Genomic DNA, 25,044 nt, shown 5'->3' on the forward strand with positions numbered 1-25,044 from the left:
TTCTGTTTTAAAATACTGAGTTTAGATTAAATCAGAAGGTACAAATCATAACGATATATTTCAGTCATTAAATTAGATATTTTTGTCTTATTTATATTAAATTCTTTTTCAGAGTAACTAAAGTGATATCCTTTGAAATATGAAATCTTGGTTGTTAGATTTCCCTTGCCTTCAAGAAAAGGTGTGGAAAACCAGAGTGAGGGAAAGGGTTGCCAAAAGGGAATTGCTCACACTGAAGAAAAATTGCTCCCCACTTGTTAGAAAAGCAGCAAGACATTATTGTTTCTCACTATTAGTGTGGTAGGGTTCAGGTTTAGTGTAATAGGGGACCAATGGAATTGGAATCTGAACACAGTAAAGACAATTGATGATTTTGGTTTTTTTTTTTTTTTTTTTTCTTTTTTGATACCAGGGATCAAACTCATGACCTTGCACTTGCCAGGAAGGAGCTTACAACACTGAGCTAAATGCACAGCCTGGAATTTCTATCCAGTCAGTAAGGTGGAGAGTCTATAAATGGGTACTCATGAAGAGAAATGTTCTTGCTAAACAGACATAATGGGATTCTTACTCAGGTATGGTGATTAAATGTCAAGGGTGTGGGAGTTTTGCTAACCTGACCCAAGAAAATTCTTGCGGCAGCTGGGTTAGACAAGCTTGAAGACAAAACCTGTTAAAGAGATGTAGTTAAAAATATGACCCAAAGACTTCCTCTAAAATGTGGTAACCTGAGCAATTATTTTGAAGATAACAATATGCAACATAACAACCGTTATTAACTTCCTATTTTCTTGTTTTGAAAACCTATGTCACTATTTATTGTTGTTGCTGCTGTCATTTGGACTTTATTGATGTTTTTGTTTGATTTTATTTGATTGCTTTTTGATTTTTCTGTGTTTTTTCTCTTTAAAATAGAATAAAAAATTTAAATAATAAAAATAAATTGGGTCAATAAGTTTTGGTAATTCATGCATGTCTTTGGTAAGAGGTTTAGTTACTATAATTTATTTATTCTGATAACTCAAAGTATGGTAATGCAATGATCTACGTGCTTTTCATATTAATTTTCTAAGGTATGTGAAATACATAACATCCTCAGACACATGTTACTATAATAAAGGTTTTATGATGACTAGAATCTCTATGAATGAATTTAAATTTACACAAGATGCTCTGATTATTATTTGTCTTGTGCTTTGAATTTTGATTGATTGGTTGATTATTCTTCCAATATATTCTGAGAGAAATCTGATTCTTGTTTCTATTATGTATCCAACTTCAGAGCTTTTATAAATTTAATAAGAAAAATAGAAAGTCAAATTACTGTCTTAAACTGATGAAAGAAATAATTGTGAGAAAAAAGAAAACCACATCTTGAATTGAATAGAATACAAAACAAGAGACTATAAGCAGTTTATTTTTGAGAATTTATGGATTTATTATTTACACATTAGTCATCAATGTAATCTAATAGAAAAAATTAACTTAGGAATCGTATTTCATATCAACTCATGAAAATTTAGGCAAGCTATTTAAACTTCCTTGCATCTCTGTTACTTGTAGAAATAATTGTTACATTATTACAGGCTCTCTTTTTGAGAATTGTAAAGAATCATCAGTTAAGGCATGTAGAAATTTTCTTGGAAAGGATAGTACAATGAGCAAGGTCACAGTTTTATAACTCAAGATGATCTCGGTATTGTTCCACTGAATTGGGACTCATGAAGTCCTAAACACATCACTTACCTGTGAAGTCTCAACACTTGCATGGCCCTTCCGGGTTCTTTAACTTGTCCTCAAATTCCAGCATCATCTGTTTCCTGAACACACTTTCACCTCACTTTCCTCAGTATTCGTACAAAAAGTCCCTATCATGCTGTGCTCTTTCTGGATGTCTCGTCCCAGTTTCTTTCACCCAGTTATTCTTATTTCTTCATTAAAAGTCAGTCATTCAGCAGAGCTTTCTAATTTCCTGCAATAAGCCAGTTGTTTCTGCTGTAGAGTCACAGATCATTTATTGTTTTCTTTGTGTCCTTTATTGATGTAGCCGTTGTATAGGCATTTATATAATGACTGCCTTAATGTCTACTTGCTCACACTATCCTGGGATCTCTATGAAGGTTTGTGTCATGTCTGTTGTATTCAGTGTTTACAACCCCTAGTCCCTGACACAGCAATGCCTCGTGTCTCAAAAGGAAGATCTGAACCACAGTTGAATCTAAGAAGCCATGTTATTGTGGGAGATGGAGTCCTGAATGGGTTTCCAGGTTCTTGTGCTTGATGAGCAAAGAGTTGGAGGTGGCACATGACAGTAAGGAGACAGCAGTGAAGGTAGCAATCCTAAGGATGAAAATGTGGGGGTTGGCTTGGAGATGTTGCCCAGTTTAGGTGACTGGAGAATAGTTGGTCCAGCATGAGTGGAAGGATTTGTTCCTACAGCCTCAGTTGTACTATCTATAAGAGCTATATTGTATCTGTTAATCACAAACTATTGTTTGTAGCAATAATTTGGCTAACACCAAGAAGAAAATTGCTGGCTTTCAGCACTACCATATCTCATCATGTCACGTTCCTAAATTGGCTGATTTCAATTTACTTTAGCCATCAAAATTGCTTAAGACATGTAAAGAAGACATAAATGCATGCACCGAGGCAGGTTAACTTCAAAGAAATTCCAATGTCATGACTGGAAGTAGAGTTTAAAAATCACACTAAATTTTGTTTAAAAGAGCATTGTGGGGGGTGTACAATGCCCACGTTTACTTTTAAGAAATATTTTGTTGATGAATTCTTAGTCTTAATTTTTTGAATTTTATTTTATTAAACAACATGCACTTAAGGAAATAAAAATCACTAAAATAAAATATTAAATTTTTAACATATAATTATTATGTAGAATAAATATCAACATTTTCAACAACTGTTTACCTGCTTACAAGATCCTAAACAATAACACCTGGAATAAATTCCTGTGTGAACTTCAAAGAAAACACAAATAAAATTCCACAACAGGGGTAACCTTTGCTTTAACTATCATGCCTAGCCCAGTCTTCACACATGACAACAGCATGTTCCACTCACAAGTCCTTCTTATACTGATAGCACATGTGCTTGTCTTTCTTTTCCTGTTTGGTGACCATGCTTGTCACCTCTTTTTGTCTTCCTCTTTTGTCAGGTGTTTCAGAAATAGTAATAAAATCAACATTTTATACATCAGTTGTATTCTTACTAAATCTAAAAAGTAACAACAGAAGTAAACTTCTATGTGAACTAAAATGAGAATACAAATAAAATTACCATAAAAATAATCCTTATTTCAATTATTATACCTCAGATAGTTTTTATATATGGCAGCAGCATGTTTGATGCAAAAGTATTGCTTACAATTACAGAACATGGCTTTTCTTATTTTTCTGTCATTGGCAGGACATACTCAACATCTTACTGATCTTTTTGTTTTCTTAGGGTGTTCTTGCTGTCTTCTCTTGTCTGTTCATTGGTCTGTTCCACAATTCTTTTGTGGAGTTCTTCAGGCAGATACATACTGTTCTTCCTCTGTTGTACTTGATCATTTATAAATTCCAGTCCCAATCCTCTAAGAAAGTTTCTTCATCATATTTTGTGCTTGTTATTTTCTTTGTAACCTATGAAACTACTTATGTTTAAAGATGGAGTGAAACACAATCATTGTCCAAAACTTCATGTTTTGAGTGACATCATAGTTGCTGCATAACTCATCAACATCTACTCCACCTTTCATTTGGTTGTGACATGTGACCATTTCTGGTTTCATTTATACTGAGCATTCTCTACTAATGTTTGTTTGGTTGTTTGGTTGGTTTTTGGAGACAGAGTCTCAATACATAGTCCAGGCTAGCCTGGAACTCATTGTATAGCACAGGCTGACCTTGAGCTCACAGGATTCTCTTGCCTCGGCCTCCTGAGTTTGGGATTATAGGCATGCGCCAGCATGGACAGCTTCACTATCAATTACTTTAAATTGTTTATCAGTGCACATTAGCCATATATAATAATCATATTCATCATAGGAAATTTGTACATGTACATGATGTTTTGTTTCCTCTTTTTTTCTCAATCATCTTCCTTCATCTCCCCTTCCCTCCTTCTTTTCAAAGCATTGTTTCCATTTATATTTTTTATTTTTTTTTCTTTTCTTCCTTTCCCATTCCCCCCACCCTAGTTCCTCTTTCCTTCTGAACAATTCCTCCACATTTCACAATATCTGTAACATATTTTGATCCATATTTACTTCTTCAGTTTCTTAAACCAGGAAGACAACGCCGTGTTCACACATATGAGTCCAATTTATTTCACTTAAGAGTATGGTCTCAAGTTATACTCATTTACCTAGAAAAGTCTCAAGTTTATTCTTTATGGCAGAATAGTACTCCATGTTTTAAACAAATCATATTTTCTTTATTCATTTCTTCGTTGATGGACATTTGGGTGGTTTACAAGACTTAGGTATTACAAACTGGGATGCTGTTAGTGTGGATGCACATTGATTGCTGTGAACATTTTTAATTCATCTGGGAAGATGCTCAAAAGGAGAATAGCTGGGTCAAATGGAACCTCTTATCCTAGTATTTTGAGGAATCTCTTTTCTGATTTCCACAGAGGGTGAACAAGTGTAAACTCCCATCAACAATGGATGAGTGTTCCTTTTTCCCCACAGCCTCTCCAGCGTTTGTTATTGGTTGATTTCTTGATGAAAACCATTCATTCTGGACTGTGATGCAGTCTCAGAATTGTTTTAATTTGCACCTATCTAATAACCAGTGATGTTGAACATTTTTTAATTTATATATTTGTCATTTGTACATCATCAGAGAACTGTGTATTCATATCAGGTACTTATTTTAGCATTGGACCTTTAAATTTGGGGGGTCTGGTTTTTTTTCAATTTTTTGTGTGCTCTACATATAAATCCTTTGTCTGAAGGACAATGGCTAAAATCTTCTTCTACTCTATGGGCTGTTTTTTCACTGTATTGGTGATTTATTTTGCTGTGCAAAAGCTTTATAATAGGATGAGATCCAAATTATTGATTCTTTGTATTATTTCCTGTGTGATAGAAATTTCGTTCATGAACTTTTTGCCTACAACTGTGTCTTCCAGAGTTCTGCTTATGGTATTTTCCATAATATTTAGTGTTTCTGTTTAATATTTAAATCTTTGTTCTATTGATATTTTAGTTTACTACATGGTGATAGGCATGGATCTAGTTTTCTGTCTTTGGTATGTGGAAACCCAGGTTTTCTAGCACTATTTATTAAAGAGGCTATCTTTCTTCTAGTGAAAGTGTTTGGACCCTTTGTGAAAAATAATGTAACTGAGTGTGTTTGAGATTGTGCCTGCATCTTCTAAGCTGTCCCACCTCAGCTTTTTTTTCCTCCAGCATTATGCTGTTTTTATCACAGTAATCAAGTCAGGAATTGTAGGGCCCCCTGCCTTAGCTCTGTTACTCAGAATTGTATTTGCTCTTTTAGGTCTCTCCTGGTTCCAAATGAATTTTAAGAATGTTTTCCTTAATTCTTTGAAGTATTATAATGTATTTGGATTGAGATTGAATGAAACCTGTATTTAAATTTAGGAGAACAACAATTTTAGGAGAATGACCTCTTGGATTTTTGTGAGATTCTTTGTGATTTTCCCTTTTACTTTCATAATTGCTTGAATTTGTGTTTTTTCTTTCCTCTTTTTGATAAGGTTGACTAAGGGCTTATCAAGTTTTTTTTTTAATTCTTTCAAAGAACCAACTTTTTGGTTCATAAATTCTGTGTATTTTCTTAGACTCTATTGCATTAATTTCTGCTCTTATCTTTGTAATTTCCTCCCTTATATGAGCTTTGGGTTTGATTTCTTTTTTCTAGAAGTTTGAGGTTCAACGTTAGGTTGTTTATTTCAGCTTACTTTGTTTTCCTTGTGTGTGCGCTCATCACTATAATTTCCCTCCAGTACTGCTTTCATTGTATTCCATACATTTTGATATGTTGTATTGACATTATAATTTAATTGTGTATACTTTTTAACTTCATCTTTAATTTCCTTTCTGAACCATTGATTGTTCAGGAAAATGTTGTTTGCTGTAGTTTTTGTGTTTACTTATGCTGCCAATTTCCAATTTCATTATGCTACGGTTAGATGGTATGTATGGAATGATTTCAGTTTCTCCACATTTCCTTAAACATACTTTGTCAGCTAATATATGGTCTAGTTTGAATATTGTCCCATGTACAGCTGAGAATAATGTGTATTCTGATGTTTCAGGGTAGAACTCTGTAGACATCTACCAAGTCCATTTGTTTACAGACTTGGTTTAATTCTAATATTTCTTTGTTGATTTGTTTTGTGTGGTTGATCTATGTATTTGTAAGAGTTGGATATTAAGGTCTCCCATAACAATCATGTTAGTGCTTGTATGGGTTTTCACGTCTGTTAATGTTTACTTTTTGTAGTTGGGTGAACCTGTGTTTGGTGCATGAATATTTATGACTGTTATCTCTTCTTCTTGGATTTTTCCTTAACAAGTGTGTAGTGACCTTGTCTCTGGATCAGTTTTGGCTTATAGTTTGTAGTGTCTGTGAATAGAATACACACCCATGCTTGTTTTTAGGGTTCCTTTGTCATTGAGATTGTTTTCCATCTTTTGACTTTTAGTCTTTGAATTTCTTTTTGGGTTAAATGTATTTCTTGAATATAGTATGTTGTTGGATCATGCTTTTTGACCCATTCTGCCAGTCTATTCTTTGGATTAATGTGTTGAGACAATTTATGTTGATGATTAGACTCCTACATCATGTGACTTTTCTTTTTCATGTTGTTTTCCTATTGTTTGTCCCAGTCTTTATCCTCTGTTTAAATGCTTGTCCTGCTTGGCAGCTTCTTTCTGTTGGTGTTCATTTGTTTGTGGCATTTGTTATCTAGTTCTAATATGCACTTAGGAGATTCTGTAGAGTGTGTGTGGTGATCATAAATTTCTTCGGTTGTTCTTGGCCATGAAAGTATCTTATTTATCCACCAATTTTAAAAAATAGTTTTTTGGGGTACATCAATCTGGTTTGAAGCTTATTTTCCTTTAAGATTTGAAATACCTCACACCATGCTGTCCTGGATTTGAGGGGTTGTGTTCAGAAGTCTGCTGTGATTCTAATGGACTTATCTTTAGAGATGAAATTTTTTCTCTACTTGTTTTTAATATTTTGTTCTTGTGATGAATTTCTGAAATCTTGCTTATTGTATGCCTTGGTGTATATTTGTTTTGGTCATGGCTATTTGGAATTATATATGCTTCATTGATTTGAATGTCATATTCTTTGTTTTTGAAATAAAAACAAAGAATAAAGAGTGACAGAATTTTAAAACAAAATAATAGGAGATTAACAGTGGTTATTATATTATGTATTGTTATTTTCAAAGTAGTTATTCAGATTACAAGATACGGGTATGAAAAAATGATTGAACCATTAAACAGTGAAAATGCAGACTGTTCTTACTGCTGAACTAACAGAATAGTAGTATAGTTATTTTATATATAAATCTATCTTTTCCCTTCTTTCTTTTCTCCTTTTCTCTATCCCAGTTGTTCTTTTCTTTTAAGCCTTTGGCAATACAGCTCCATGTCCTGTGGTAAGCACCAAGATAAACAAGAGAACAGAAACTAATATTCAAACTGGGTAACAGAACATGAGTCAATTTAGGCAAGTACTTCAGTGTATGATATCCATTCAATCTTCAGCAGTGCATTGAATCATCTGCTTCCAGGGGTGATGACAGCGGGACTTTGAGTGCATTATCTCTTCAGGGTAGTATTGAATGGAGCCAATTCACTGAGGTAGGCCTTCCAACAATCATCAGAAGGAGCTATCTTGATTCTGGAGTGATGAATCCAGGGGTTTTGCTACTTTCACTGTGGTGGGAGTAGTCAAAATAGAGGGTCCCTTCATCCTATAGATAAGAGGTCTTTTTCCAATCTTTAATCTAGACCATGTCATCCAGGCTATGAATACGAGCACAGGTATCAGTAGAAGAGATGCTCTTTCTGTTACGTTTTTATGTATCAAAGAGAAAGTTTTCTCTAACTGGATAAGTTGCTCCTGCAAGGTGACATTTTCCAAGTGGCATAAGTTTCCCTAGAGGCCCTTTGTGATGAGAGTTTCCCAAACAGAATGTCAAAAGAGGTGTATCCAGTGGATTCAAATGATGTCCTGACCTTCAGGAGCACCATGGGTAGCAAATCCATCCATGGTGCTGTCTCTTGGTGATATTTAGTTAGTATTGTCTTTAGAGTTCAGTTTATCCATTTAATTTTCCCAGAACTTTGGGATCTATAGGCAATGTAAAGATTCTGTTTCATTTTTTAGTTCTTTGGTCTGTCTCTGGCTCATTTCTGCTACAAATAATAGCTCACTGTCATTAAATGTAATCAATGGCAGCTCATCTAGGAATTATTTCTCTTAACAAAACTCTGCATATTTTAGAAGCCTTTTCAGTCCTAGTGGGGGAATGCCTCTGGGCATTCAGAACAAATACAAACAAGGACCAAATAAATACTTGTATCCTTAAAATGGCTTAACTTCAGTAAAATCTACTTAGAGGTCTTCAAAAGGAGAGAGTCCTACATTCTGAGTTCCAGGTGATGGCTGTGGCCTGTTAAGGTCTCAGTCCTCACATAAACTTCGTATCTTTGGTTAATGACTACACAAACTGATGTCAATTTTGGCTCAGAAGCTGGGCCGTGGCAGTCTTACTTCTGTGAGTGACGTCATGGGAATGTTTTATCCAGGAGTAGGCTAACTCCTTTGGTAAGATCATTCAATCACCCAACAAAGTCTGGACTGTTTGGATCTACATTTGTTCCTCCTGTTGATCCCATTTTGTTTATTCTGTATAATGAAGGGAACATCAGTGCAGACTGAGAAGTCTTTGGTGGAATCTCATGTTGTGCCTCTACGTTTTGAATTCAGTCATAGTCTTCCTGTGTTGACCTTTCTCTGGCCAGTTTGGCAGCCTCTTTTGCCTTCTGATTTTGAAAAGGATGGAGTCTTTTACCGTTTGATGTCTCTGGCAATGTATGACTGCACCTTCTCGAGTTTTAATGTAGTGGCTAGAAACTGTAGGATTGCATCTTTATTTTTGATTTGTTTTCCCTCAACTGTCAGATATCTATGATCCTTGTATAGTGTCCCATAAACATGAATTGTGGAAAACATATATCCAGAATCTGTATATATTCATCTTTTTTGCTTTTGCTCAGTCTCAACTTGTATGAGTGCCCAGAGTTCAGTTCACTGAGTGGGCCAATTTGAGAGCAGAGGCCCAGTTAGAAGCACTTCTTCAGTGGTGAAAATGGTGCAGCCAGCCCTACAATGTCCATTGTAGCAGGGCTACTTTCATCTGTGAATGAGGTGTACTGAGAACCTGTTAAAGACTCCATTTGAAGATCAGACCAAGTGGCAAAGAGCTCATCTGTCAGCCTAAGATAGTTGTGGTCCGGCTATTTGAGCTCCGAAAGCAGATTGGTGGCTTGTTTTAGAGTTTTAAATGGCAAGAAAGTGAGTCAGAAATTTCCAACAAGCAGTTCACAGTACTGGGTGATGTGGCTGTTCAAAAATAAATGGTGTCCCTGACTGTTGAGAAGCTCAAGAACAATATGGGATACCTGAACAGTCAGGTTCTGTCCCAAAGTCAATGTGTTTGCCTGCTTAACAAAAGAGCTGTAGCAGCAAGTGCCCACAAATAAGGTGGCCATCCTTTTGATGTTGACTCCAAAGGCTTAGACAGGTAAGCAGCAGGCCTTTCCTTGGGTTTTTGCCATTTGAGTTAGGACCCCTGAAGTTGTCTTTCAGCATAAAGAGGTGGAAAGAGTAGATTATATCTGGGATTCCTAAGGCCAGAGCTGAGGCTAAAACCATCTTGATCTGTTTGAATACTTTAGTTTCTTCTAAAGTCCAATTAATTACCTCTATTTCTGGTGTGGTTTTGTTTAGCATATCATAGAGTAGCCTTGCTTTTTCAGCAAACTCAGGTATCCATATCCCATAAAACCTGATTGCTTCAAGGAATTCTCTAAGTTCCCTTTTGGAAATAGGCTCTAGAATGAAATAGATGGTTTCTTTTCTCTCTGGGCCTAAGTTAAATTCTAACCATCTGATTTTTGTGTATAGGCTTGAGCTTTTATTCCCAAAAGATCTTATAACCAGTGATCAATAAGGAGGTGACTGAGAAGGGCTTTAGCTCCCTTCCAGTAGTCTTTTTATAGAGTTACCTGTCAGGATATCATCAACATACTGCAGTCACATGCAGGAGAATTCTTAAAACCTTGTGGAAGGCAAGACCATGTAAGTTGTCCCCTTTGCCCTGTGTTGGGGTTCTTCCATTCAAGTGCAAATAAAGCCTGGCTGGCAGGGATCACTGTAGGCAGAAGAAAGCATCTCTTATGTCCAAGCATGTGAACCACACATTGTCAGGAGGGAGCAGGCTCAAGAGAGTGTACAGGTTTGGAATCATTAGGTGTAAGGTCCCTGTGGCTGCACTAACAACATGGAGATCACAAACCCTGGACAGAAACCTCCATTTGGTTTCTTTATTTGGAGTAGGGAAGTGTTCCATCTACTAGGATTCCTGCTTTCTTTCATCTGTAGATGTAGGGCAGGATTCCAAGGTGAGCTTCTTGTGACACTGAGCATTGTCTAACAGCAATAGGAGTAGCATTCCATCTGAGTTCAATTTTCAGAGGTAGATGGTTAGCAGCACCAATGGTGAGTCTTCTGCCCACACATCTGGGAACATGGTTTTAAACTCTCAGGATTATAGTCTCTGGGTGTTCCTGTCTAATGTATTCACCAGTCCTCTTCTTGAGGCACCATCAAAGTTAATATCAAGTCTGCAGCTGTGGGCTTAAATGTGAGAGATGGTGGCTGGTTTGGGGCATAGGAAATAGTTGACCCCAGTTTTGAAAGGAGGTCTTGTCCCAAGAGTAGAATAGGGTAGTCAGGCGTGTACAGGAATTCATATTTGACACAATGTTTACTAATCTCATAAGTAGTAGAACAACTTGTCAGTGGGGATCCTTGTGACACTGATTACTTGAATCTTCTAGAGATCAAAGAAGCAATGAATTGAGCCACAACACAATGTTTTGCCCCATCATCTATATAAAAAATCGTTGATTTTTCTCCCCGTTGTGGCAGTGACCAAAAGCTCCCAGGGACCCAGTCTGGCCTATTCATTGTCATTGAAAAGTGAGAGCAGGGGTTAAGACTGTGGCAGGCTCAGCTCTTAGAAACTTGTTACTCTTTTAGGCAGAGGGGACCTTTGTCTTTCAAATGTTCTAGCTGTTTATATCGGGCCACAATGGTTTGAACCCAAAGTATAGGAATGACTACCTGTTTTGAATTGGGGGCTCTATGCGGTCTTGCTTTTGTTTTTGCCCCAGTAGATAGATTTGATTCATCTAGGGTTTCTTTGAGAGTGGCTTTCTCATAATTACAGTCAAGAGAACAGTCTGGTGATGCTTGTGCTCTTTTTTGTTTATTTTGTTTTGTTTTTGTTTTCCTCAGTTTGCAAACTTTCTGGGCTATTTGAAGTAGCTGGGAGGCATTTATACCAGAAAACCCATCAATTTTCTGAATCTTTCTGTGGATGTCAGGGATACATTGTCACAAAGACTGAATCTATCATCTGCTGATTTTCTGGAGCCTCAGGGTCAAATGGGGAATAGGTTCCATATGCTTCTTATAGACTCATAAAGTTTAGTAAGGCTTTCATTAGGTTCTTGGATAATTTCAGCAATCTTGGACATATTAATCGCTTTTTTCTCCCTCCTTTATCCCTAACAGAAGAACTTTGTGATACAATTTCCAAGCAATAAGGCCCTTTGCAGTATTGAAATCCCAGTCTGGATATGAGGGAAGGAAGGCTGTGTTTACCCAGGCAACAGTGTCCAGAGTTTGAGGTTTATCCTCCCTCAGAAATGTGGGCATGCTGTTCAGTACTGAAGAGGATCAAGAGAATTTGACCCATGAGAAAGGTTGGTAGTATATTGCAGGTTGTTGGTTTAGTCCCCTTTGACCACCAGGATATCCTTGAAGAAGCATCTGGCGATATGCTGAGTTGAGCCAACTGCAAATAGGCCTGGGCTCAGTGGGTTCTTGGCAGACAGGCTGGGCAAGGAGTGGTGTGAGTGACAGGGGTGGAACAGGCTGTTTTGGGAGTCGTGTAAATGGCAGGTATAGAGCAGTAGAGAATGGTTGACAGTGGGTGAAGGGTGGAACAGGCTGTTTTGGGAGTAGTGTGAATGGCAGGTAGAGAGCAGTAGAGAATGGTTGACAGTGGACTAAGTTGTATTGGGGGTGGAGGCATTGGTAGCAGTGATGTGGCAGTGGAATCCGAGTGGGTGGGAGCTTCCACTGCGTGTGGAATCATGGACAGATTCAGGTTGTTGCCTATGTATAGTGGAAGAAAGTCTTCATCAGAATTATCAGGCGGGATGGGATAAATCCTCTTTGTCTTTCTGGTCATTATGTCTAGGATATCTGAGATCTGGCCAGTCTGTTTTTATTATGAAGAGAATTCCTTTTTCCTGGTAGGCACAGTTCTAAAGCCAGGGTTTTATGTATTTGTATAAAGATACCACAGCTTTTTTATCTATTCCTCAGTTGATGGACACTTAGGTTGTTTCCAAGATCTGGCTATTACAAAGTGTGCTGCTATAAACATGGGTACATATATATCACTATAGTATGATGTTTTCATTTCTTTTGGGAATATGCCTAGAAGTGGAATAGCTGGAACAAATGGGACTTCCAATCCCAGCCTTTTGAGAAATCTCCAGACTGATGTCCACAATGGCTGCACCAGTCTATACTCCCACCAACAGTGTAGGTGAGTGCCCTTTTTCCCACAGTCTCTCCAGCATTTATTGTTAGTAGTTTTCTTGATCCTGGCCATTCTTTCAGTAGTGAGATGGAATCTCAGTGTGGTTTTAATTTGCATTTCTCTAGTGAGTAATGATGATGAACATTTTTTCATGTATTTGTGTGTCATTTGTATTTCTTCATCTGAGAATTATGTATTCATCTCAGATGCCCATTTTTGGATTGGATCTTTGAATTTTGGGGATCTGATTTTTTTTAATTCTTTATGTGTTTTAGAAAGAAATCCTTTGTCTGAGGGACAGTTCACTAAGATTTTTTTCTCAGTTTGTGGGGAGATTTCTTTTGACATGCAGAAACTTTTTAATAAGACGTGATCCCAACTATTGATTCTGGGAAGTATTTCCTGTGAGGTTTGATTCCTGTTCATGAATTCTCTACCTACCCCTATGTCTTCAAGATTTTTACCTAATTTATCTTCCAACAGATTTAGTGTTTCTGTTTTAATATTCAGGTCTTTGATCCATTTAGATTTTAGTTTAGTACATGGTGATAGGCATGGGTCTAGCTTTAGTTTTCAGCATGTGGAGAGACAGTTTTTCCAGCATCATTTATTAAAGAGACTGTCGTTCTTCCAGGAAACATGTTTCACCCTTTTATCAAAGATAAGGCAGTTGAGTGTGTTTGTAGTTGTGGTTGTATCTTCTAATCTATTCCATTGATCTTCGGCTCTGTTTTTTATTCCAGAACCATTTTGATTTTATTACACTTGCTTTGTAATATAACTTCAAGTTAAGGATTGTGATGCCTCCTGCCTTGCCTTTGCTGCTTAGAATTGCTTTTGCTATTCAAGGTATTTTCTGGTTCCAGATGAATTGTAGGATTGATTTCTCTAGATCTGTGAGGTATGTTGATAGTATTTTCATTGGGATTGCATTGAATCTGTATAACACTTTTGGGAGAATGGCCATTTTTACAATATTTATTAGGTTCTTAGTTTGTCCATGAAGAAGGTGAAACTGACAAGCTAAAACTAATAGGCCAACTGAGGAATATGCCCAGGGCAATCTGATTTTATTTGAGCTTGTTGCATTCCACATTCTCTTGGGGTCTGATGAGATCACTCCTGTTGCACAAGGACTCCCATTCCTGGACCACTGAGGATACTCTGAGAAAAGACTGGAGCGTGCCCCTTCTCATCTGTAGGTGGAAGGTTGAGTCCCTGTTATGATCAGCAGGCCTCACTGGTAACCTAAATGGTCAGTAAGGTATATCCTGGATGAACCGCCAGGAAATGTTGCAGAAAATGGAACCAAGTCAGATGGAAGACATTTAGCGGTGTGGAGCCTGTAATGCAAGGAGCTTTATTACATTGGTGGACTAACAAGAATATTAGTTCTAAACCATCAGCCTCATTTTGGAGTTAATAAAATACTTGTATATGTTGTTAACAGAAAATACAAAAAAAGTACTAGCAGAAAGTACTAGGAAGGCTGATAGCAGGACTTTCTACAGTTGATTACCTATTGTCTCATCATACATTGCTGGCAGATTTGTTTCAGGCAAGTTAATTTGGGGTTTTATAGCCTATAGTAGGAAGGTCAAGGCTAAGATAAGCAGGAGAAATCAATTACTGTATTAGGCTGAGCAGAGCTGTCTGGGTGATATCTCCTTGAAACCTTGGATGAGTTAGCATAACAAGATGCACTTTTGTCTGAGTTACACTTACATACTGCAGCTGGTATTGGAATGCCAAAGCGAGATGGATTTTGCCACACTGTAATAATGAGAATAGGCTGCACCTGCCTTTTATCATCTTTGAATGCAGTAACAGACTTATAAATTTTAAAATTTCCTTTACATTCACAGTTGCTTTACAATATTATTTTCCTGTTGTTGGTTGCTTGTCTTTCCCCTCTGTTTAACTGCCTGTCCTGTCTGCTGGCTTCTTCCTGTTGGTGTTCTTGTGCTAATTGTCTTCATTTTCTCTTTCAAAGCATTCTGAAGAGCTGATTTGGTGGTCATGAATTTCTTCATTTGTTTTTTGTTGTGGATGTATCCTATTTTTCCACTGCTTTTGAAAGATAGTTTTGGGGGTATATCAATCTGGATTGGAAGTTGTTTTCTTTTAAGCTTGAAATACCACAATTTGATTTGAGGGTTTCTTTGGGAAGTCTGTGATTCTGAGGGACTTCCCTTTATAGGTCGTTTGTTCCTTTTCTCTAACTGCTGTTAGTATTCTGTTGTGTAAATTTCTGGAATCTTGTTTATTGTAGGCATTGGTGTAGATTTATTTTGATCATAGCTATTTGCAGCTCTATATGCTTCATTTATTTGTATATCAAATTCTTTATCCATGTTTGGAAAGTTTTCTGCCATTATTTCTGTAAAGATTTTATCACTTTTGCACTGTCTTTAACTTTCTCATTAACTCTAAGCAAACTTACATTGTTCTTTTTTGCTTCATCTTGCAGCTGTTGCATTGATTTTTTTAAGGGTCTCTTGTTGTTTTTAAGATATCTTTCTTTGCATGTTTGCTATCTGCAATCCTATCATCTAAATGTGATAGCCTATCCTTGCCTTTGTTCCCATCCTGAGGGATACTGGCAAATAGATGAAAACCATATACTTCTGTATGAGACATATCTATCCTTAGGCATGCAGAGAAACCCTTCCTGTATGGGTAGAGGTCTTTCCTGTCAGGTCAGAATGAGCCTTGGAAGTGTTAAAATTCCTCCTTAAGGAAGAGACCTCTAGGTTTTAGTTACCTATGTCCATCCAGGTGATAATGGGCCCTCCTTCACATCCTACTTTACACAGGGAGTCCTCAAGACCGAAGGAATCAAATAGCCCCACCATGCTGCCTGAAAGACCCTGTTCTCAGTGAAGGTTGAATGAGCCAAACAAACCCTCAAGTGCACTTTATCTAAGTTGTGGCAGGAAGTCCACCATAAGTGACTAGATATCCTCCCAATTGCCTTAAAGAGGCCTTAGAATACTCCCAAGTCCTAACAATATCAGTCTGAGACATTGTATAGGATACCCTTCCTGACCTCAAACCTACATACTGACACTGAGACTTTCCAACTCCTCCAGTGTATCAGCCTGCTGGGAACCTTCAAAAATGCCCGCTAGGACTATGTAAATAAGATTATTCAATTCTCAGGGCCTAGCAACACCTATCAGTTCAAGATCTTCCCTGGTGATCATGTTCTAATCAAGACTGTAAGGAGAGCAGGTCCCAGGACCAACTCATCCCCAAGTGAAAAGGCCTTTACATTGCCCTCTTAACTATGCCCTTTTCCATCGACCTTCAGAGAATAGATAGTTGGATTCAACTTTCCAGGGTAGAAACTAAGGACTAGAAAATGCAAACAGAGACCACAATCCTCCTATTCCTGTGAACCAACAGTTGACCTGGAGTTAGTTGTTTTTTTTGTACTGGGAATTGAACTCAGGACCTTGCAGGCACATATGCCACTGAGCTAATCCCCAGTTCGAATTTCTTTTCAGAAAACACAGCCAGCCTGCTGAGTCAAATAAGCAAACCATTCATTCCCTCTTAAACAGAAAAGTATTTTATTTTATTTTTTTGTACCAGGGATTGAACTCGCAACCTTGTGCTTACCAGGCAGGCGTTTATGCCACTGAGCTAAATCGCCTGCCCTCTAAGCAGAAAAGTAACATCAGTTCCATACTAGAAATAGCATCCTTCTTGTGTGTTTTGTGTAATTGGTTTTGCTACTCTCTTGCTTTCCATGACTCACTCTTGAGATCCTCGTTGCAAGTTATAAAATGACTTCTTCTTTTGTCTTATTATTCTTCATGAGATCCTCTTTGGTGGCTAAGGATTACCTCTAGAGGAAATAATGAGCAGTGATTATGTACACAGAACCTGAAGTCTAACCCATCTTATTGAATTATGCTTACCTAAGGACTGCTTGCTCTATCTTTGTCCATCAGCCCATATAATACTCAGCTCTTATCTACAAGAAAATAACATACCACCCCAAATATTAAGGGACTAACCCTTCTGATTAGTGTTCTTAGAATTTTCAAGTCAACGCAGTAACCAAAGTAACCTACTAAATAAGGAGGGCTGCTACCCTCCTCCGATCCTATTCCGGTAGTTTTGCTCAGGTTTTTCCACAAAACAACATAATGGACCAATATCCATTTGCATATTACTTAATTTCAGGTGCCCCTCTATGTATAGAGAACTCAAGACCATGGTTGGAGTCGATTTGGGCATATTTAGAAAAAAAAAAAAAAAAAACTCCCTTTGCAAACAAATTCTAAATTTAAAGCCTCCACTGGACCATGTCAGCATCCAGACATACAAGCTACATCCTTTGGGCAAAGGTTAGGAAACAGGATCAGAATATTGCCACGGGAAACCTCCAGTCACGTTTCTGTATTCCCATGGGAAGAGTCCTCTCATCCCATGACCAGTGACTCTTTGCCAGTGCCTGGTTGTCAAATCTCATGACTGTTAGTGGATAACGAAATTCTATAATTTGGGAAAATAGAACTATCAAAGCTATTCCAGGCATTTCTGATGGGCCCTTTCAGCCTTTGACTGGAGCCACACTGGCAAGACTGTCATACCTCAGAATAACTTTAGAAAACTGTAAGGTCCTAGATATTCTGACTGCTGAAAGAGGGGATTAAGTTTGCTTCTAGGAGAAGAAGGTTGCTTCTGTGTCAGTAAGTCTGGAATAAGGAGAGACACAGTGCAAAAGCTAGATGACCATGCTTCCAGGATCTACCAGGAACTAACTGAGCCATGAGGATCCTGGTTAAAAATCTGGAATTGGGCATTCTGGTTACTTCTCTTACCAAGGTCTTTGTTACTGATTCTCATAGCCTTATTATTTGGACCATACAGAATTAATCTTTGTCAAATTTGTTTCATCTTGTTTAGTAGCTGTTGAACCACAGATGATTCAAGTAAAGGACCAAAACTTGCATTCATATTTAGATATAAATGATATTTGATATTATTCATGTCAATAAATCCTTGGAGTAGGAATATGGCTTCTAGATGGCCAGGTCAGGAGAGTGAGAGTCCCATGGTATCCACATGGGTAGTACTAATGTCCCTGTTCAACAGAAAGAATCTATAGAAGATAGACTTCTACTTATAGTATCTCTTAAAGATTCTAGGTCTCTCAGGGAAGAATAATATAGACAGTATGTACAACTAGGACTATGGGGTTGCTCCCCTGTACCTACTGGTAGATGACTCTCCTCCACTCATCCACACTCACTTGCTCTTGAGCAGTGCCCCAGTGCTAGCCTCTGTGGCCTCTGGCTTACTATCCAGAGGCAGAGATAAGAAAAGAAAAAACCCCTGAGCCTGCTGTGGAAAATTTCAAAATCTCAAGCCAGAATGCCTAGGTGCCAGGCCCTTCTGTATGACCTTGGGTAACTTTTCTTCTCCTGGAGCTCTGTAAAGGTTCATGCCTGTAGACTGCATTTCATATATCCACTTATAGCAGAATGAATGGTGGGACAGACGTGGGTAGTAGATACAGCTGACATGACTCAGGCTTCCTGTCAATCATCTTGTCAATCATAGTCTGGAAAAATCCCATGGGAGGTGCCTTAGACCCAGTGCAACATTTTAAATCCCTAAATCCACTGCCCTCAGCACTCATGCCATTTTCTCTTTGCTCTAATGAGCTTGCTCACTCTGAGCACAATTAAACTTGGTTGCCGATTCCTTACTGTCAGTTGCCTCATCCAGTTCATTGTTGTGCACATTAACATAGGAACCTATTCTGTACCCCCTCACCCACATCTTATGAGAGTAATTACATTTTAAAGTGAGAAAGAAAAACAGTAAATAAGGCAAAGATATTGTTCTAAATTAGCAAGTTACACACATGTGAATTTTAAAAGTGTACTTCTAATCATTAATACTTAGAAAATAATCAAACATCAGATAACAAATTATTTCTCTAAAAATATGTGTGAAAATAACTAAAAATGGAAACTAATGAAATGCTTAATTTTACTGAATAAATAAATTTTAGTATATCCTCAAGAATGAAAGTTTCTTCCTCCAATTACACATCCTATGTTGTCAACCTGGACATGATAGCACACACCTGTTATCCCAGCATTCCACAAGACCGAGGCAAGAGGATCACAATTTTGACCCCAACCTGGGTAATTTAGAACTTAGTGAGAAACTATATCACAATAAAAAAAAATAATAATCCCAAGGCCCAGGGTGTAGCTAGGTACAAAGACCCTGGGACCAATCCCCCGTATCAGTAAATCAGTAAAATTAAAAATTATATTTTATCAAACAACTGAAACATGAACCAATTCACAATCTGTGTTTAATAACAGAGTTTTCACTGCAATGTGTGCACTGTAATTCAAACCATTCTACAATAGACCATAATATTTTTAATAAAAAAATATTATCTAAGGGTTCATGCCTGTAGACTGCATTTCATATATCCACTTATAGCAGAATGAATTGTGGGGCAGACATGGGTAGTAGATACAGAAGTAGTTTTCAGAAGTAAATTGAGAAATTGAAGTGTCCCCAAAGAATGTTTAGGCTTAGAAATGGGTTAGGTCAAATTTAAATTTGCAGAAAATACTTGGGAATTAAAATGTCACATTTATCAACTTTAATTATCATAATTATTTTATAAAGGTCATATATATATATATGTAACTAAAATAAAATTATTTGAAAATGTAAGCTATGAATGTGTCTACAATAAATACATGGGTATATTTTTCAAGGTGATACCAGGAAGCTCCTTAAAGTACCTCATATTTCAGTAACCAGAAAACTTCGTATGAAGCTCTTACATGTATTTTCATTGATAAACTTGAGTAAATTTTGTATTTAAAAATTAATTTTCTTTTAACATTTCAAAATATGTTCAGTTTTGCCCAGAAGAAGTAAAAGGATAATGAGAAAAAACTAGAGATGGAATAGGAATAACTGTAGTTATAAAAGAAACAATTATTATTTACCTTTTATGTTTATTCTGAAAATTGTTTTATGATTTAGATTAACTACCGTTCATGAATGACTGAGGTTATTGTTAGTATTTATAAAACTATATGAGAATTCTATTTTATGATAAACATGAAATACTTTAAAGCCATCAATAGATAAGTAGGTCACCAGTAAACATTTTACCAGAGAATGAATTAAATAATTTGTAGGAATCTATATTAGCTATAACAGATCCTGTTTGCTGATGCATGCTTATGATATTAGAAAGAATCTTGTAAACAAATAAAAATTCAACCAGAAATCTCACTTTGCTCTTTTTAAATTTATAGTTTCAGTTTTTAGTAATTTTATTTTGATAATGACTTTCCAGTTTACTTGTTTTATTTTTGTTTTGTAAGCCCTGGGAAATTATTTCTATAGGGAAATGCCAACATGAACATCTTTCTTCCAAAGAATGCATAATATATAAGTGGAATAGTTGCAAATATGAGTCAATATTTGCCACAAATGATTTTTTTGTGCTCATATAATCTTCATGTATCTCTGTGCTCTTAAGTTCATACTGGGGAAATGTTGAGAGCTTTGTATTGACTCCATACAAGTTCAACAGTGTGATAATTGCTTTACCATTTGGGGTTCATATCATTTTATTTTTAATGATGTCAGAATATAAAATTTTTAAAAACTCATAAAACTTGTTTGTACGACTGTTTAGGTAGAACAAATATACACTATTGATGCAGGCTGTTGGTTCTTGATGCTTTCCATGTTAGCTCATGTGAATCCACCTCTCTAAACCAAATTTAACTATAATTCCCACAAATCTTTATGATATCTCTTAACAAGAGAGACTGGGAGAGACTCAGCTCTCTACTCTGTTAACCAGCAAGAGCACCTGACTGTTTTATTCAATCTCTATCCTTTCCTAGCCCTCTTTTTCTCAGTTTTTCATTAAATTATTTTTGTGATTCTCAAATGGGTATTTGCCCCATTATTATACTTTAAGAATAGTTAGAGCTAATTGAACATGCATCACTGTATTCATGGCACCCAAGCAGAGTGTGGCTATGAAAAATGCAGAGAACAGAGCTACAGAGTAATTGGGCTGTTTCTTTAGGGTCTGTTCATTGGCAAATCAGTTATTATTAACTGCATTTTAATGCTCTTCAGTTCAAAATTAAAAGCTCAGAAAAAGTCTTCAGTTGTCCCTTGCTTGTTTCTTGGTAAATGAGGACAAAGCAGACTCAAAAGCTGTGTATGATGGAGGAATCATAATTCCCCACAGAAAATTCAGATGTTGTTACTAGATCATGGTAGGAATAGACATTACAAACCCAATCTGAGAGCTTCTTGTCACAGAGAGTAAACAAACAGTTGTCCACTCTCAGGAAGTTCTTCAAATTGCAACATCACACAACCTCAAACAAGTTATCATATTCCCTTTGCTATCAGTCTCCTGTTAGATGTTTAGCAGAAAGTGAATCTATCTTCATTAAAATTTATTACGCCCACAGATATTTTGGGTCAATGGTCATGGACTCTAACACGGCACATTGCTGTAAAGCTTTTGTGGAACATCAGTTGTAAAGTCAGTGTTGCCCTCCTGTTGTCACATCATGAAGACAGGGCCTCAGTCTGTTCATACCTTGCTGTACTCCTGGCGTATACACAAAGCCTGACACAAAACAGCATGCAAATATATTTGAGTGAATAAATCAGAGAAAGGCTGCAGACTATATGGTTCTCATGGATATCTTTTCCCTAGAATAAATAAGCAATTGTTTAAGTCTAAAATTATTTTAAGAAATATTTATATATAGATACGAAATCCAGGAAAGTCAGTCCTAGAGGTTCTAAGAGAAAATGGATATATTAATTGTAGATTAGGCTCAACTTAAGTGTATTACAGGACATTTTACCAGTATAGAAAACTATGTTAGTTGGTCTTATTCCAGTTTATCGCCTATAGAGAGCAGAAAGGGCAACTTTTATGGATAGTTATGAGTGTTTAAATTCTTACAAAAGAATTCAGGAACTGTGAGGACTATAGCTTGACTCTATTTCATCTAAGCACAATGTAACTTTCTTAAGTAATCCTCACTGAAAACTTGTGAAAATCTGTCAGAAGAATGTATTTTATTATCTATTGATTCTCTCTGTTGACATATTCATTAGGTGTTTATTTATTTTTTACAAAAATGTCTTCCTTTTCAATTGTCCAAGCTACCAATGGCTGAGATATTTATATTGACTCTTGCTCGTGTTCTATTAAATGGTAATTATAGAATTGACTTCTAAAAATTAAGCTGTCTTGCTCTAATTCTTGTTTTCCTACTCTGTAGATACTTCTTTAGCTAGGAAAGTTCAACTCTGTTGCCTATTTGGTCAAATGAAGGTGTTCAAGTGTTATTGGTTGTAGCAACTTAGTGGTATAGATAATAATGTAGAGAACTGTGATGCTAGTATGGGCATTTATTAGATTTGTGCCCTTGGAAATGATTTTTATGAATATCTGAATCACTGTCTGAAATTTAAATAACATTAAATGTATTAAATGAGGTGCTACCTTAGATTGGCATGCAAGTTGATCTATTCTTGACAAGTATTCAAAAAATGCTCATTGTCTTCATTTCCAAACAGAAAATGGCTTTCCTTTTTCTGCCGTAGTAGACTATTAATAATTGAAAATTTTCTTTCTGCTTGCTGTATGTTTCATTTAAAAAACCCTGATCTGCTAATCATCTATGTAGAAACAAAATGGAAAACTATGCAAAAACATAATGCTCCTTTTTCCCCCTGCAGCCTCTCCAGCATTTGTTATTGGTAGTTTTCTTGATCCTGGCCATTCTTTCTGGAGTGAGATGGGATCTCCTTGTGGTTTTAATTGGTATTTCTCTAATGATGCTGAACATTTTTTCAGGTATTTATTTGCCATTTGTCTTTCTTCATGTGAGAACTGTGTATTCATCTCAGATGCCCATTTTTGGAATGGGTCTTTGAATTATGGGGATCTGATTTTTTTAAATTCTTTATATGTTCTAGATAGCAGTCCTTTGTCTGAGGTACTGTTCACTAAGATTTTTTTCCCAGTTTGTGCGTTTTCTTTTTACTATGTTGGAGATTTCCTTCAACATGCAAAACTCTTTAATAAGACATGATCCCAGTTATTGTTCTTGTGAAGTATTTCACATGCGGTTTAATTCTTGTTCATGAATTCTCTACCTATGCCTATGTTTTTAAGATTTCTACCTACTTTGCCTTCCAACAAATTTAATGTTTCTGTTTTAATATTTAGATCTTTGATCTATTTAGACTTTAGTTTAGTACATGGTGATAGGCATGGGTCTAGTTTTAGTTTTCCACATATAGAGAGCCAATTTTTCCAGCACCATTTACTAAAGAAACTATCTTTCTCCAATAGTCGTGTTTGGCCCCTTTATCAAAGATAAGGTTGGATGAGTGTGTTTGTAGTCCTAGTTGTATCTTTTAATCTATTCCATTGATCTTCAAGTCTGTTTTGATTCCAGTACCATGCTGATTTTATTACAGTGGCTCTGTAGTATAACTTCATCTGGGATTGTGATGCCTCCTGCTTTGCCTTTGTTGCTTAGAATTTCCCTTCTATTCTAGGTCTCTTGTGGTTCCAGATGAATTTTAGGAGTCATTTCTCTAGATCTGTCGGTATGTTAATGTTATTTTGATTGGGATTGCATTAAATCTGTATGACAATTTTGGGAGAATGGCCATTTTAACAATGTTTATTCTTTGTATCTATGAACAAGGGATGTCTTTCCATTTTCTGAGGTCATCTCTGATTTCTTTTTTCAGAGTATTATAATTTTCCTGAAATAGATCTTTTACTTCTTTTGTTAGATTAACTCCTAAGTATTTCATTATTTTGGATGCTAGTGTGAAGGTTGTGGCTTCTCTTATTTCTTTTTCAGTGATATTGCTATTAGTGTATAGGAATGCTATTGATTTTTGAGTGTTGACTTTGTATCTAGCTACATTATTGAATTTATTTATTATACCTAAGAATCTTTCAATGGAATTTTGGGAGACTTCTATATAGAGTATCATGTCATCTGCCAATACTGATATTTTAACTTCTTCTTTTCCTATCCTTTTATTTCTCTCTCTTGTCTAATCGCTCTGGCTAGTATTTCCAGCACTATATTGAATAGGAGTGGTGATAATGGAAGTCCTTGTCTTTTTCCTGATTTTACAGTAAAAGCTTTTAATTTTTGGCCATTTAATATGATTCTGGCTGTTGGTTTGCCACAGATGGTTTTTATCATAATGAGGTAAAGACCATCTATTCCAATTTTCTTTAAGGTTCTTATATCATGAATAAATGTTGGACCTTACCTGAAGCTTTTTCTGCATCTGTAGAAATGATCATGTGGTTCTTATCTTTGGCTCTATTGCTATTGTGGATTACATTTATTGATTTACATATGTTGAACTGTCCCTGCGTTCCTGGGATGATTCCTGGCAAAATACATAACTATAGTAGGCATATTTTACATCATGAAACAGTAAAACACCACTTGGTCATGGTGTATAATCTTCTTGATGATTTGCTACATTCTGTTTGTCAGTATTTATTGAGAATTTTTGCATCTATGTTCATTAGGGAGACTGGTCTGTAGTTCTCTTTTTTGTTGGGTCTTTCTCAGGTTTTGGTGTTGGAGTAATATTTGCTTCCAGGAATGAGTTAGGGAGAACTGCTTCCCTTTCAATTTCATTTAAGATTTTAAGGAGTGTTCAAACAAATGAACAAAGAAAAAGCAGAGTCTTTCAAAAATGACTTTGGTAGGTGGTAGGTATTGTGAAAGAAACTTAAGCAAAAGGCAGTCTGAAGAAATGCTGAAGATAAAAAGTAGTGTAGTTATATAAGATGTAAAATAATTTTAAATGAATTGCAGAATATGGATATTTCAAAGGTGGAGAAGCATGAACAAACAATAAGAAATATTTAATAATACTGTAGTAAGTGTGAAGTTGAAGAGTTTCAGAAATTAAAGAGAGATTCATGAGAGGTGAAGTGATCTTGAAACTCTTGAGGGCAAGAAAACTGAGATAAAAGGAGAGACTTAGAATTTATGTGGGTAACTGAGGCAGGGGGCATAGAATTCCCCCAGCCCCAGGGCAGAC

At 36.4% G+C, this 25,044-nt stretch overlaps 1 long non-coding RNA gene across 1 annotated transcript in view; it reads left to right on the forward strand.

Moving 5' to 3' along the window:
* Positions 1–264: 264 nt before the first annotated feature.
* The window catches only part of LOC134477815 (uncharacterized), a 40,526-nt gene continuing 15,746 nt past the window's right edge, over positions 265–25,044 (forward strand). Inside the window, exon 1 of the long non-coding RNA XR_010050031.1 lies at positions 265–575. This is a non-coding gene — a long non-coding RNA (uncharacterized LOC134477815). The remainder of the gene's footprint in view (positions 576–25,044) is intronic.

The sequence above is a fragment of the Cavia porcellus genome, unplaced genomic scaffold (genome assembly GCF_034190915.1).
Source record: "Cavia porcellus strain 051 isolate PalLab524CR breed Dunkin Hartley unplaced genomic scaffold, mCavPor4.1 scaffold_10, whole genome shotgun sequence".
In the NCBI taxonomy this organism is placed as follows: domain Eukaryota; kingdom Metazoa; phylum Chordata; class Mammalia; order Rodentia; family Caviidae; genus Cavia; species Cavia porcellus.